The sequence below is a fragment of the Parasteatoda tepidariorum genome, chromosome 8 (genome assembly GCF_982258835.1).
Source record: "Parasteatoda tepidariorum strain Cologne lab strain chromosome 8, Ptep-v5.0, whole genome shotgun sequence".
Taxonomy (NCBI): domain Eukaryota; kingdom Metazoa; phylum Arthropoda; class Arachnida; order Araneae; family Theridiidae; genus Parasteatoda; species Parasteatoda tepidariorum.
This window is the reverse complement of record NC_141762.1, coordinates 32180406-32186839: the sequence shown is the minus strand read 5'-3', so window position 1 is coordinate 32186839 and position 6434 is coordinate 32180406.

The following is a 6434-nucleotide window of genomic DNA, read 5'->3' as shown; positions in this document are numbered from 1 at the left end:
AAAATTCTTAATGGCCAGTAATTTTTTTATTTTGAAGTTTATGCATTAAATATTTAGGTTTTTATTTAATTACCTTAAAAAGTGTTTCTTTTTCCTTCCTTCTTTTCTATATAGAAAAAAGATTTTTTTTTCTATTTCTTTTATAAAAAAATGCATGATTTTTAAAACAAAACTATTGTAGTTATTTTTGTGTGATTCCATTTTTCTGTTCAATAACATAAGCTTAAAAGTTTTTGATTTGTTTTCTTCTGCGCTTCCATGTTTTAAAAATCTTATAGAACGAATAATTTAAATCTATGTACAATAATTTCATTTGGTGCAACATTTGGTTTTGTTCATTTCATATAATTTTTTTTTACAAGAGCTCTCTAGCTTATTTTATAATGCCAGTATTATTTAAATCTATGAGCTTACTGTTATTTGACTAAAATCTCTTCAAGAGTTTGATGCATTGCACTTAGATACTCTAAATCTCATTACTATAAATTTTGTCACATATAAATTATTCAATACTTATTTTTACACTTTTTTATGGCAAATATTAGTTAAAAATTCAGTGGTGATTCCAATCACACCAAAGTATTATTCAATGTGATATGCTTCTTAGCCATTCTTATTATTGACAAATTATATAATTTAAGAATCGGAAAGGAAAATATGTGTATTTAGCTCTTAGAATTGCTGTTTATTATTATTATTTAAGTATCGTTTTGCAATAATAACCTTAATAGTAAAGTAACTGACTTTAATAACTTTTATATTAAGATATGTCGTAAAAAGATGTTTCCACTGTAGTTTTACTATTACAAAGTATTCATTCCACTAATTAAGAGTTTGGTAAATGTGTCATTAAAAGTCAATTGCAAAAGTGTTCATTATTTTTTAAATATTAGACTGTTCTTAAAAAGTTAAACCCATATTTATGTTTAGTTTTAAATATATATATTTATGGAGGTTTTTTTAAAAATATTTTATGAAAATTTGACATATTTTGACCATTAAATCACAAAAAAAAATTAGACCCTTTCCTGTGTATGTAATTGAAGTTCTTGCCTTTGTATATTCAACACTTTTGCAGGACATTAACGTTTGAACCCAAATTTAACTCAAGAAAAGCCATTAGAATTGTGGTCATCAAATATGCATGTCCAAAATTAAGCAGTCTTCTTAATAATTAAATGTTTCAAAATTTAAAGTAATTGATTAAAAACTATAATTTAAAAGAAGAACTTACTTTCTGAAAGGGTTGAATAAGACCACCATTAATATAATTTAAAAAAAATATTTTTTTAAATTTATTTCTACAGGAGTTGAATAACTATTCTTGGTATGGGGTAAAAAAAAGTTTTTAAATACATAATTATGTTAAATTTTTTATACATATTTGTTGCTTTTTGCAGTTTAACCATAAGTAATTATAACAGTTTAAGATTAAGAAAATAAGTTTAATTAATAAAAAGAAAGATTAACTTCATTCGGTATTTGGCACTTTAAGTAATACTATTAATCACAACCAACACATAATAGTCAAAATAAACTATAATCAAGAGAGTTTGCACTTTAATACTTGACTTTAATTTTTTTATTTCAATTACTAATGCCTTAGTTATTAATATTTATCAAAGCACATAACAAAAGGGTATTTTTTAAAAAAATAATAATAACATGCGACTTCTGATAGTTTTCTAACTATTTGTTCGGTGACCTTACCCCACATTGATGCCTATGCTAACCTGACAATGAATCAAAAAAACCGTTTTTGATTATGGAGGGCTGAATGCTAGCAGCCACTGCTTATTTTATATTTTAATTAATTGAAGAACTGTAGCTTTCATAATGGTGCTTGATGTTCAACATATGAAAAAAAAATTATGTTTTAAATACCCTTCCGGAATAAATTGAAAATTTTTAGGATCAGTGGTGCTCTTATGCATCTACTTTCCATATTTCAGGGTTCTAGCAGAGACAATTCCAAAGTTATAGGAGAGATGCACACTCACAAACTTTTTATTTTCATTTTCATACATATTTAAGACATTTCACAATGATGCACATGTTTCTCAAATTTAAAATTACATGTTCTAAAAACAGTATATAAGCTTTTTTTATAATTGCAAAGAGACAAAAAAAAAAAACTCTAAATTTAAACAAAAATATCTTATGCAAAACAAAAAAATCTGTTATTATAATGCACACTGTTTTATTTAAAATTATAGTCATGATAATTGAAAATTAAAAAAGTTATTGTGTTTGTATGCATAATTTTTTCCTTCATACTCATGTCAATTCAAAATGTGGTGTATCTTTCATATTTATAAATGTTTTAAGTTATTCTTTTAGTACTATGTTCTAAAATAAACGTAACAGCATTAATGTTAAATTAGGTAAAAATGTTTTTAACAAATCAATTTTTTTAGACTTTTACTGTGCTTTTCTCTCTTATATGAAGATATTTGACGCCTGCATCATATGAGCTGACACTCATAAATGCTCATTAGAATCACATTAGTTTTGTTATCAAACATTATCTGTTATCCTTTTTTATGAAAAAAAATAATAATGTATGCATATGTATTCTAATTGTTTCATTTTCATCCAGTTCCTTTTTAACAATGTGGTTTAATATCAATTTTTTTTTTAAATATTTGCCTTTAAAAACAATTTAATTGCATCTAATCACTTAAAAAATTTTACCTGTTTATGATTTAACATAGGAAAGAAGAGTCAAGGAATTTTTTTCAATAATGGAACTTTGCTACTTAAGACAGTACCAGTATTTTCTTATATGTTTTTCATAAAATTGTTTATACATTTAAATTTTTATCACTTACATACAGAACATTGTTTAAAAAATTTCAAAACCAGATGTCATGTCTTATATTCATTTTAAAACATTGAAAGTTATCAGAACACGTTTTCAAAATATTAAAAGTTATTTATAATGTAGAACATATTTAAAGATTATTAAATTTGTGTTAATATATTCCTAATTATGGTCTTATAAACTAAGAAAGATATTTATTTAACTTGTATGCAATTGGATTGAAATTAGATTTTTTTCCTGTTATTACCGATTTAAAGAGAAATAATTCAATTGTTTAATTAATACACTTTTATTTAAAATATTTGTAAATAACTAAAACCTGTTATGATGCTTCAACTTTATGTAAGACTTCGTAAATATGCTAGAATAGTTAAAAAACACATTCATTGTGGTTTTAAAAGTGGTAGTATAATCTTTTATAACAATGTCTTTTAGTAGTTTACAAACCAGTATTGTTTTTGATAAAGAGGTTTATACAAATTTAATATCACAAGTAGATTCTAGAATTGACATTTTGCTCAACTGTGTAGTTCACACACACATTTCTATAAAGACGTAACACATGACAAATAATGTTTTCAGAATTTTTGTAAGCAAGTAGTTTCATTCTCAAATCCTTTTCTAAGATATCTTTAAAGACCAATGTGAGCCTGCTAAACTCTTAAGCTTATTTTTTCAATTGTTATCAGTTGTTATAAATGAAATTAAATGTATATGTCGACTCAAAAGAAACTGTTTGATTAATTCCCAAATTAACCCACTGGTGGTATAGCAAATGGGTGAAATTGAGGGAATGTTTCTCCCCAATGCACTATTTCCCCATCTAATAAAACCGGTTTTTCTATGTGAGGAAGACTTCACGTTGAAATGAGACTTTTTACGTGCAGAACTGTCAGTGAGTTAATGTAATGATTTTCAAAATGTTGTGTTTTAAAATCTGCAGTTTTTCAGTATTTTATTAAAGTTTAGCAAATTTAATTTTTGCAATGTAAACATTTTTAGTTTCTGCAAAAAAAAAAAAAAAAAAATTTTTTTAATAAGTAAAATTTTTTTTTTAATTGGTGCCAAATTAAAGCTATTTAACTAAGTACCTCCAAAATTTTATGATTTGCCAAAATATTTGCGTACGACCAACAAAAACTGTATGCTGACATATATTATGTTTTCAGGCTTGTGAGTTTTAATTATTTTGAAAAATAATATATATTTTAAGAAAATTTTTTTTGTTTTGAATATTTTTTAAGAAAAGATATTTTTTGATTTCTGCGGAAAAAAAGGGTTTTGTTCATCAATTCAAATACGCCAGTGTGTTTAAAGCAATCATCTCCAAATTTTCTGCGTTTAAAGTTGATTCGCACAAACTCATCAATATATCTTAAAATATATTAATAATTAACATCTCTGTTATTTTATTAATTTTTATTGAAATTCAAAAATACGTCTGATTCTGTAAAAACAAATGAACCTGTAAGGGTCCACTGTCTACTTATGTTACTCTCAAGATTTCATTGTTTTTTTTTAAATAAGAATAAAATACTCAAATTAAAACATTTTTATATTATAAAATGAATGTTTTTGGTATAACTAAATTTATGGAATATTTGTCACAATATTGTGTCTTATCTGTCAGAAAGTCCTAATTGAGCCTTTTCTGACTCGGGGTCTAATAAGTTTTAACTCGAAATACAACTTGCATTTTGTCTGTGCAAGTGAGTCAGAAAGTCTTACTTGAGTCTATCTGACTAAGGCCTGCATAGGTTTTAACTGATAATATAACTTATCCTTTACCGTCGTTCAAAGTGTAATGATGTTCCTTTTAGAATTGCCTGAAGCTTCAACACTGCCTGTTAAAATTTTTGTACAAGATGTCATAATTGTCATGCAGCCTTATTTTTTGTAACCAATCTAGTTTTACAGTGACAATTTATATATTATATTTTAAGCAGTTTTTCCCCCCTTTTAAATTTTTTCATACTGCAATAATATTTTTTATAAGAAAGCATCTGCTTTGCATTTCCCCCACTTTTTTGCATTTCACTGCGAGAAGTTTTTATGAAATGTCATCTTAATCATCTCATGGAGGTGTCTGTTTCAAAACATTCCATTTGTAGATTTTTGTAACAGGTTAGAAGTTACACCAATTGCTTTTGTAAAATGCGTGTATTGATGTTGATATGCATTGCTGTTAAATTAGTCTTTGCCGTTCGCTCAGATATTTGCTGTAATTCCCTATTGATTATGTCTAGTCTTATATCTATTGAACATGTTTTTTGAAAATAAAGATATTTAAATGTATTTCGCAGTTTGGATTACTTTTTTTTCCTTTTGAAAAACCCATTTAAGAGAACCATAATGCAAGGAAACTTTTTCAGTTTTTAAAATTAAAATTTTTAGGAGTTAGGACAAGCTCTTAGAGAAGATAATAGTCTGCCTATCAGTTAGCTTAACAGCTTGTCAGGATGACAAAAGTTGTGTTATAAAAACCTGCAAAGGTTCAACATTCACAATGCGAGTGATGCGAAGCTTCTTAACTGTTTGGGTGAGAATGTAAATGTTTGCCTCATAAGTGAAGTGAGCCCCGCAGCAAGGAAAGAGGTTCTACTATTTCGATTACGTAATAAGCTCTGATTTGTGTATGTTTAAAGAAAGAAAAACCTTGTTACACGCTTCAGAACTAGTTTTTGTTTTTATTCATATCAAGGATCAAGTAGCGTTATTAGGATAATATTTACGTCTCAGCTTTAAGCTCCGTTAACAGTTAACTTAGCTATGTCACAAAATGAAAATTTGACTAGTTGTCCATTCATATGAATTCTAGCTGTTTGCTCAGCATTGCACCTGTACTTCTTCCCCCCTTTTTTTTTGTTAAAAATTTTTGTTTTTCAATATAACTTCATCTAATGCGATTATGATAGTTTCAGCCACTTCTTGGTATCTCATAACTCCAAAATTTGAACTTATTAGATACCCAGTATCCTAGATGACAATTTATTATTTTAATCTACGTATAATATTTGAAAGGCCCCCACTCATTGACTCATCACTAATTTTGCACTTGCCTACAAAATCAACCACATGGCAGTGAGTAGTTGGTGAGATTGAAATCTATATAATGGTCGTTGCACCACTTTTGTCATTTTTGCCGCAAGGGAGTCCTCTTGGAGTGTACGACAGAACCACTCTGACTCGAAGATTTCCCAACAGTAATTTGTTGATTACTTGATTTGAGGAAAACCGCCCATGGCTAGTCTGACAGCAAGAGTAATCTGACCCATGATCTGTCAACCACTGAAGATATTTTACATGCACGATATTTTGAAGATCATGCGGTAAGAGAAAATGTATGGTCGCCTCCGTCTGCAGGACAATTTTTAAAAAAATTGCCAGTCGCCACCAGTTTGCTATTTTTTTGTGCATTTTATTCTTCTATGTGCATTTATTGTTTTATTTATTTTTTTTTTGCAATAAATACAGAATTATGAATATTTTAAAAATTTCTTATTCTTCGCTTGCTCGCACCGACCACAGTGCTAACGTAAAATATTCTCAGTGGTAGACGGTTCATTGGTTAGAGTTTCCTTGCCGTTAGACTAACCGTAGGAGGTTTCGG